The 10,389-nt window shown below is 39.7% G+C and overlaps 1 pseudogene; it reads left to right on the plus strand.

Moving 5' to 3' along the window:
* The first annotated feature begins 313 nt into the window (after positions 1 to 313).
* On the plus strand, positions 314 to 2,363 carry LOC108305692 (annotated as a pseudogene).
* The last annotated feature ends 8,026 nt before the right edge of the window (positions 2,364 to 10,389 follow it).

Raw genomic sequence — 10,389 nt, forward strand, 5'->3', positions numbered from 1 at the left:
AAACCAATTGGCTTGATGAAAGAAGCTTGCAGATTGCAAAAAGAAAGTCTTATGAATAGATGTTTAGAAATACAAAGGAAAACTGCCATACCACAATTTGTGCTCCAAAATTTATTTTGTGTTTCTTTGAATAGAATTTTTTGTGTTCCTTAACCGTTTTGCTTATTTAAATAATAAATGGAAAAAAGCTTGTCAACATTTAGATTAAACTGAAGAAATATCAATAAAGGTGAGTTGTAATACACATGAGTTTTTTATTTGAAAAATATTAGAAGTTGGCTGGCATGTGTAGCTATTAAAGCTTACCAGATGAGTTTTATGGCATGTTATCAAAATACGAGGTAATTTAGAACAACTTTGTTACAATCAGATCGAACTTGCTTTAATTAAGAAAGACCCAAACACAAAGCCTTATGTGCTGGGGAGGAAAGCCCTCTATCTGCCAATCTTCTTCACCTACACCAAGTACATTGTGCAAGCGGATGCTAAGATAGGGCTTTTCCAAGGCCTGAACCCCTGGCTGATGTCCAGTGCCCTTTCCACTGTGACCTGGGGTAGCTTGAAGAAGGTTTTCCCTCCAGATGAGATTGAGCAGGTTTCCAACAAGGATGATATGAAGACTTTGCTGAAGAAAGCTGTGAAGGAGACCTCCTACGAGATGATGATGCAGTGCGTGTCCGCATGTTGGCCCACCCGCTGCATGTCATTTCAGTGCGCTGCATGGTCCAGTTTGTGGGATGGGAAGCCAAATACAGTGGTGTGCTGAGCTCCATTGGGAAGATTTTCAAAGAGGAAGGGCTGCTGGGATTTGTTGGATTAATCCCTTACCTCCTTAATTTGTTGGGCAGTGTGGTTTTTTTGTGGGGCTGTAACCTGCTGGCCCACTTCTTCAGTGCCTACCTGGTGGATGACAGCTTTTGCCAGGCCCTGGCCATCCGGGGCCACACCAAGTATGTGATGGGGATCGCAGTGAGCATGCTGACCTACCCCTTCCTGCTAGTCGGCAACCTGCAGGCTGGGCTCCCCTTTTGCTTCTCGGTGTTCAAATCCTGGATTCACTACTGGAAGTACTTGAGTATAAAGGGCCAGCTCTTCTGAGACTCCAACCGGCCTCTCCACTGGGTGTCATCAGGATCATGCTTCACCCTGGAGTAACTTGAATCATCTAAAACATGGTCTCAGGACCTGGGCACCACCAGTGAGGCCTGACCGTCTTGGGATACCTGCAAGATGACTCCAACCCAGCAACAACCAGGTGTGTTCCAGCCCAGCCGGGCTTCAGTTTCCATATTTGCCATGTGTCTGTCCAGATGTGGGGTTGGGTATGGGTGGGGCTTCACCCAGTGGATTGGGTCACCTGTTAGACCTGGTGAAGGTGAGGAGAGATGGGGATTTGGCACAATCTCTGTACCTCCTGGATTTGCTGAGTCTGTCTTGTGCAGAAGGCCAGAGAATGGCATGTGGGGGCCCAGGTTGGACAGGGAAAGGCTAATGGGGTCAGACCACACCCTGTCTACCTCTCCAGTCAGCCCAGTGCATATCCTGCAGCTCAGCTGGGAGCATCATTCTCCTGCATTGTAAATAGGGTGTGATTCCCTGGCACACGGCCATCATCATGTCTAGGCCTATGCTAGGAGGTGGATGCCAGGCCCTGCCTGCGTTTTTCTCAATACTGCTTTTCTGCTATGAGGGCAGCTCCTTCCTCTGGATGGGAAATCATGTGACTACTCAGAATATGTTCTCCTCATCTAATGCTCAAATGGTGATGCCTTGCGTACAGGATCTGGTTATCTGTGCAGGTGTGAATACCCAGAGGTTGGGCAGATCAGCATTTCTAGTCCTACCCAGTTTTAAAGTTCGTGGTATGATTTGACCCCATCTCCTGCAAATATAAGTAGTGGTGTTGAAAAAAAAAAAAGAATTCCCTGGGTTAGAAGAAAATAAAGATATTTTTACATATGGGTCCAATTTAAGGAAGATCCATAGAGGATCAAGCTTCAGAATGGCTTCATTGACTTGAGGAAGTAAGGCTATTAAATATAAAGGGTGTATGGAATGAGAGTATTCACTTCTTTCTGACTAGATGAAGAGACTGACTAGGACTAGATGAAGTGTATAGAACCCACACCCTCCCAGGCCAGTGGTCTGCGAGAGGTTCTGGATGAAAGGTTAAGAGATTGCTTGCTGCTCTTATCTTTCCACTGATTCTACTGGTTAACCTGACACTCACCCTATTGGTGGATGAAGTGTAGTGTACAGGTATTGATCGACTTATGACCTATGCAACGTATGACCATTTGACTTTACGACCACAATCGCTAGCCACTACTGCTCCGGGTCTGGCAGCGCAAACGTTGCCCAGCTGGGCATACGACAGTGCGGACCAGCTTCCGGCAGCACTACCATCTCCGCGTGCACCATTTCAACTGTTATCCCAGACTCGGTACAGCAATTTGTGTTTTGTGTCTTGGATATTTTTCATCAAACCCCTCCCAATAAACTTCTTATACATTATGAAGCAATGGACCCAAACATCGAACGATTTGCAAGGATTGAACGGATGGCGCACGATGTGTTTCGTCCGTATCGTGAAATTTATGAAGAAGGAAAGAAACATACAATTCAGACAAAGCTCACCATGTTTATGAAAAAACCAACTCCGGTAACCCCAACTGCTGCCTCAGATGACGACATCAACGATCCGCAGCCAAGCACCAGCGGCCCAATAAAACGTTTCGTACATGTTTATATATTTTGATATGTTTTGCAATTGGGAAAATGTTTTCTATGGTATTTTTTACACCTGTATTTTGTATTTTTGTATGCACCTGTATTTTGTAATTTTGTATGTTTTGCAAATATTAAACCAGTTGTACTGGTAATGCAGTGTTTTACTTAAACCTGACGAATGTAAAAATAAGAAACAAAATGGCGTAGAGATGATACAAATGGCATAAAATGAACAAAGAAAATTATGATATACAACAATAATGAAAGAAAATTATGATAAAATATGACTTGAAGATTTTTTAACATCGTTTTACAATACTGTACATATTGTAAATTTGTACAGATAGTGGGCATGTTCCAGGCCTACTCAACTTACGACCAAATTGTGTTACGACCGGTCTGTCGGAACCAATTGTGGTCGTAAGTCGAGCACTAGCTGTATACACTTTCCCATAATAAACCTGGTGTATCATTTCCCTTGTTCAGCTTCTTGAAGATTATGCGTTACGTAATAATAACTAAGCCTCTATATACAACTCCTTGATAATTTTACCAATACACAACTTACATTAAAAAGGTATATGAAGGTCTACATTTTTATACTAATGCTATTTAGATATGCTGTTTTATAGTTGACTATATTCATCCTTCACCCCAATCTACTACTCATCTATTGACTTGCTTTCAAATATTTTCCCAGAAATTAAAAAATTCTTGCCTCTCCTATGCTGATAGCTCCCAGGAATACAGTATAAGTTCTGAAGATGAAATATAAATTGGTCTTATGACCTGTTACAGTGAGGGCTCCAAGAAAAGTACTCCTTTCAGTATTTACACCATTGGGTAGGCCCTTCCTGTTTGTGGCATAAGTCTGAGACTTTAACTGATAAAATCAGCAGAATCGATAGTGGGCATGTTCCAGGCCTAAGCTTTGAGAAGTCCCAGCAATTATATCTGAGAAGTCCAGTTATTTTAGTGGGAGGTCACATGAATGGAGAGAGGCCCTAGGACTACATGGGGTTGGGGAGAGGGAGGCTTGGCTGTCCAAGTATCCTAGCTGGTCTCCATCAGCTAAATGCAGCCTCATGTGATGACTGGAGAGCTGAGCAGAAGAACTGTTCAGCTGAGCCTTGCCATAGATTGCAGAATCTTGAGCAAAACAAACAATTACTTTTTTTTAAGCCATTAAGTTTTAGGGTGGTTTGTTATGCAGCAATAGATAAATGGAAACACTCCTATGTTGATATTTATTGATAGGTGTATTTTAATAGCTACTTAGCAACAGTGTGTATGTACAATCTGAAAAGTTAAAATGTAAATTACTGCTAATCAGCTATAAAAATAACTTAATCAATGTATTATGTGCTGTTTACTAATATAGTTACACCAAGAGGGAAGGAAGCAAAGAAATTGAAGAGATTTGAATGTCACTCAGTGCTATTATAATTAAACGCAAGCTTCCACACCATGATTCATTAAAAATAGTGGTGACTTTGAAAAATTTGGCAACAATTTAAACTGCAAAGTTGAAAAAGAAATATATGTGAGAAAATTAGACACTGGTACAGGAGCTCACACCTGTAATCCCAGCATTTTGGGAGGCCAAGGCAGGTGGATCACTTGAGGTCAGGAGTTTGAGACCAGGCTGGCCAACATGGTGAAACCCCATCTGTAGTAAAAATGCAAAAATTAGCCGGGCATGGTGGCGGGTGCCTGAAATCCCAGCTACTCACAAGGTGGAGGGAGGAGAATCACTTGAACCCAGAGGTGGAAGCTGCAGTGAGCCAAGATTGTGCCACTGCTCTCTATCCTGGGGGACAGAGCAAGTTTCTATCTCAATAAATAAATAAAATGAGAAATATTTTTTAATGGGATCAGTTTTGAAGTTCTTTTTCCTTACAAAATTGTTTTCCATTGACATTTCAAGCAAAATGCCTCTGTAGGTTGACTGATTACAAATGTTTTCCCTCAAGCACACCAGCTTCTAAATCTGTCTGTAAGCTGCTTTCTTAAAAAAGTGAATAAGCTTAGGAAATAATTATTCCTCAAAGTACACAAAACTCCTGAGCAAGCTTTTGTTCTATAGACAGATCTGATTCATCAAGAAACATCAAGATAATTGTCACGATTTAAAATTTTGAAAGAAACCCAGGAGTCTTTGGTTTAAATATAAAACTTCCTGTTGCTTTCTTGGCATGATGCCTCTAGTTGAATATTTTGTGCTGTACGTTGCTCCATTTTTTGTTTTGTTTTGTATTTTCACCCCCAGGACAGGAAACTACAGAACAAAATATATTCATTTTGGTAACCAGTGCTGGTCCTTTGGTGACTCACTGTGTTTGGGAGATTAGTACAGAAAGGAGAAGCTGAGAGTTGGATGCTGTGTCCTCTGGATGCAAATGATGACCGAGATTTTATGCTTCCGTCACAGATATTTGTAAAACTGGGAATCAAAATTTAGACACATGGAGAACAACATTCACATTAAAGTACTCCCGTCTCATAGTTCATTTATTTCAGGCAGTAATATGCGCCATTATAATTAAAATTCTTAATGGCCTCTAACAGTTCTTATTTGAATACACCAGTGTTTCCTCCCTGTTGGTACTGTGTGATTGTGTAAAAGTAGAGAAATGTTTTCTTACTAGGTTGTAAGCTGCAGGAGAGCAGAGTCATATTTTATTTGCTCATGACTGTAAACCCAGAGTGGAGGACAGACCCTAGCATTTGTAAGCACACACTCAAATTTTGTTTGAATTAATGAATTTAGCTTTTTAATCAGTTTACCCCTCTTTATCCTCAGGAGTTGCTGATTTAGGTAGAACTTTATCAATTTTAGATTGCCAGATTATGTTGAGGGAGTTATTTTCCTATTTCTTCCTCAATGGATGGTCACTGATTTATTCTACTACCCAAGACTAGAAGCATTGGTAAGATTCTGCTCCCCCCGACAGAGATGGTCTTGCTGTGCCGCCCAGGCTGGAGTGCAGTGGTGCAATCTGCAGGGACTCACTGCAAACTCTGCCTCCCAGGCTCATGCTGTCCTCCTGCCTTAGCCTCCCAAGTGGCTACTTGATAAGAATTTTTAATTCAAGTACCTGTGTATGCTAAGTCTTTTCAATATATTATTTCTAATCCTCACAACAGGTTCTTTGGAGTTAGGGGTTAAAAATATTGGTGTAGTTAATTTTCTTATAATTCCATATTGAAAACCTATAACAAGGGATTTATGTGGTATGTAACCAGGGATTTGTGTGGTATGTTAAGAATGTTAAGATGTTTCTGAATTACTGAGTTGGAAGATGCTTGAGTAGGAAAGATGCACTGGAAAGGCTGCTGTATTCCTATAATTACACGACAAGAGGAAATTTGTAGGTTCTTGAGAACTTGTACTAAGATTCTATGGTAACTGCCTGTATTTAAGTTTTTCTCCCACCTGAAAAAGTATAAAGAAATGATGGCTCTAGGTTTATCTTTTTGCTGATTATATCATACTCTCATTCATTTAAAATGTTTTTAACATGTATATGTACATATATGTTAAGCACTTATTTTCTGCCAGACATCTTTTAAATTCTTCATGTTCCTCAGTGAACAAAAAGACCAAAATTCCTGCTCTGGTGATGTTTGTGTGGGCAGATAGAAAAACGCTACAATAACAAAATCCATATTATAGTAGGTGATAAGGTGATCAGTGCTGTAGAACAAATAAAGCAGGCTAACGGACATCTAGGAGAGATAGAGTGGATTATAATTTTCAGTAGCTGGCAGGCCTCATTAAGGTGACTTTTGAGCAAAGATGGGAGAGGAGCGGGAGAACTTTCGTGGCTGAGGGAAGGGTTAGAGTGCTGAGCATCTGGGGCCCAGCTGCTTGGAGAAATGGGTTGACGGTTCAGTGTGGTCCACACTGCTGCCAGATCGTGCTGGTGTTTGTGGACCTTATTGAAAATGATTATCATATATAACTCTATCATCCTGTCATCAAATCATACAATAACATTAAACAGAGACATCATTAGAACAGAACCACATAGTAAGATGTGACCTGGAAACATTTCTTTTGCCCTTTATGGTTTTAAAGGTTTATACACATCATGCTGTGCCTCAGTGACAGATGACTCCTGTTCTAGAATTCATGGTCAGGCCCCTAGAGGGCTTTTAGATGTTTAGGTTTCAGAATTATTGACTCTGTTTTCAAGGTTAAAGACAATATAAATTAGCTAATTAGGATAAAAGAGTTGAAATAAAATTCCTTAAATCTGTGCCTATATATAAGTACTCTACCAATATTAATTGACTCTAGAACAAACATTTTAAGTTAGTAGATACATTTAAAATATGTACCCATGTAGAAAACACATCAATCAAGTTGACTTTTATTAAGAAATAATTTATCTTTTTTCTCATTCATTTTGTTTATCACCTTGTTTCCTTATCTCATAGTCAATGCTTCTTTTAAGTAAAAACCAGATTTTCAGATAATGACAGTATTAATAACACAGCAATGCCTGTTTCTCTTTTTTGAAAAGGTGGTTTTGTGTGTTATATGTTTTTAAGCTTTTCCATACAGATCACTTTTTCAGCTATTTGATACTTTGGAAGAAATTCCTTCTTATTGAATATTATAATTTGAAAGTGTTTTTGAGAATTTTGCAGTCTTGTTCAATGATTTCCTTTTTTTAATGACTAATAATATAAATTTGAAAAATAAGTTTTGTTTATAGTAAAAAGATACAATTCTCAAATAGCCAAAATACTTTTCTGAATCCCAAGATAAAGTTTGTTTTGAAGGCATTTGAGCTGCTTAGTTTTTTGTTTTGTTTTGTTTTGTTTTGTTTTGCTGGAGCGTTGCTCTGTTGCCCAGGCTGGAATGCAGTGGCACAGTCTTGACTCACTGTAGTCTCCACTTCCCGTGTTCAAGCAGTTCTCCTGCCTCAGCCTCCTGGGTAGCTGGGATTACAGGCTTCTGTCACCATGCCCCAGCTAACTTTTGTATTTTTAGTAGAGACGAGTTTTACCATGTTGGCCAGGCTGGTCTCAAACTCTTGACCTCAGCTGATCTGCCTGCCTTGGCCTTCCAAAGTGCTGGGATTATAGGCATGAGCTACCAAGCTGCTTAACTTTTATTGAAAGTGTAAGCCCTCCAATTCTGTTAAAATAGTACATAATTCTGATGACTGAGATTTATTTAAGCATACTATTTGTCAAAAGTTCTAAATGCTAATTCAGGTATGTTTCTGTCTTATGCAACGCATATAGTATGTATGGGTTTGAATATTGGCTCTGCTAGTTTTAAAGATGTACCCTTCTTCAGGCTGATTATTTAATTGTTAGACTGAGTTTAATGTTGGATACACATTATTATGTATTTGTCCAGACACAGAAAATGTCAACATGAAGAGTGAGCCCTAATGTGAATGGTGGACTTTGAGTGATAATGACCTGTCAAGTAGGCTTATCAGCTGTAACAAATGCACCACACGTGGGGGATGTGGATAATGGAGGAGGCTGTGCAGGTGTGGGGCGTGGGGAGGTTGGGATCTGTATCTCCCTCTCAATTTTGCTGTCAACCTAAAATTGCTCTAAAAAAATAAAGTCTTAGAAAAGGAACTAATGATATTTATACCTACAGAATTGTGAAGAGGAAAAATGATGCTGGCAGAAGGCCCAGCACAGTGCTGGATGCATAGTAAGCCCTCAATAAATGGTAGCTGCTGCTAAAAAATATCATCTCACTTACTGTATTATATTGACTTGATCTGTTTTCTTTAAGACATCTTTAAGATGTCTTCTACCTGGTGTTTAAGCTCATGGTAGGGATAGGTAAGCTTAAAATACCAGCCTTTTGAAAATAACCACTTGTGTTTGATGAGGACGTTTATGAAGCAGATCCAATATTTAAAGGCATCTTAGAGTGAAATACTTTGGGAATGATTACCCTTTAATTATGGCGTCTTTCTTTGAACTCTCAAGTTTCCTTTTTATGATCGTCTCCCCCCAGCGACCCACCGCCCTTATCTCCGTGTGCCTACATCACAGTCTGAGCCTTCTTTTGGCTCTCCCTACTAATTACCACCCGCCTCTGCCACTGGCCTCTTCACTGCTGTTCTAGTCTTTACATTATTGCTAGACTCAGTGCTTTAAGATATCACTCTACTCTTTTATTTTCTTAAAATTTATGTTGTCTTAGAAAAACAAAAACAAAGAAACCAAGCCTGAACTCTTTTGCCTAAACTTCATGGTTCACTACAATCTGGAATAATCATATTTTTCCTTTATTCAGTTTGACCTTCCATGATTTCTAAACCATTTAGTGGAGACACACAGCCAAGACTATGCATTTCACACGAGTTCCTTCAAGCTTTTTTGCCTGTGCCATTCTTTCCTGTTAGATGGTTCTTTATCTTCTCTGCCTTAAGTCAACATTTTATAAGGGTGTAGTCAAATTCTGTGTTCTCTTCAAAGTCTTTTCCTGACTTATCCAGGTTTTAGTGTTTCCCTCTATGTATAAAATTGTAAATTAATTAGAGAATGTATACAGCACTAAGTGCTCATTTGAGGAGAAATACAAATTTTTAAAAAATTTCTAATTTTTATGGGTGGAGAAATATAAATTCTTGTAGAATTAGGTATTCTATAACAGAGTCTGGCCAAGTATTGACAACTGAAACATTTAAATGATTTGATTCTCAACTTACTTTTAAAATTTTATTTTTTTGTATAAATTTGGGAGCATAATTTAATATGATATAAGGGAAAGTTTAATGAGATGTCAACTGAATTTTAAAAAACTCATTTGTGATAAAGTAAGCATGATACCTTAATTTTTTTCTTTCCTCTTATAGTCTGAAATGATATGTTAGAGAACATGGAAATTTGTTTCCACTTCAGAAAATTTTATGTGGAAGAAGCATTGAAATATTTATAGAAATCAAAGATATAGGAGACAGAGAGAAGGTGGGGACTGAGAGTAAGGGAATATCTTTTCGGACAGCAGTAGAAAGGGGCTTTGTATCTTCACAGGCCAGAAGAATTTGCCAAAGAATAAGGGACACTTGATCCTGTAAGGGTGGAAGAAAGGTTGGGTCCGGTATTGCTGGGAAGGCAGTTCATGGGTTTGGATAGGGCATGCTGAAAGCAGAGGAGTTCCACTGACTGCCATGATTTATTTATTTATTTTCTTTCTTTCTTTCTTTCCTTCTCTCTCTCTCTCTCTCTCTCTCTTTCTCTCTCCTTCCTTCCCTTCCTTCTTTTCTTCTTTTCATTCCTTCCTTTCCTTTCCCTTTCCTTCTTTCGCTCTCGCTCTCGCTCTGGCTCTCGCTCTCACTCCCCTCCCTTCCCTCTCCTCCCTTCCCCTCCCCTCTCCTCCCTTCCCCTCCCCTCTCCTCCCCTCTCCTGTTACCCAGGCTGGAGTGCAGTGGCCTGATCTCGGCTCTCTGCAACCTCCGCCTCCTGGGCTCAAGCAATTCTCCTGCCTCAGCCTCCTGCGTGGCTGGGATTAAACGCATGTGCCACCACACCCAGCTAAGTTTTGTACTTTTGGAAGAGATGTGTTTTTGTACTTTTGGAAGAGATGTGGTTTCACCATGTTGGTCAGGCTGGTCTCAAACTTCTGACCTCATGATCTGCCTACCTCAACTAAGAGGGGCAAGAATCTTC

The sequence above is a fragment of the Cebus imitator genome, unplaced genomic scaffold (genome assembly GCF_001604975.1).
Source record: "Cebus imitator isolate Cc_AM_T3 unplaced genomic scaffold, Cebus_imitator-1.0 Scaffold65, whole genome shotgun sequence".
Classification (NCBI taxonomy): Eukaryota; Metazoa; Chordata; class Mammalia; order Primates; family Cebidae; genus Cebus; species Cebus imitator.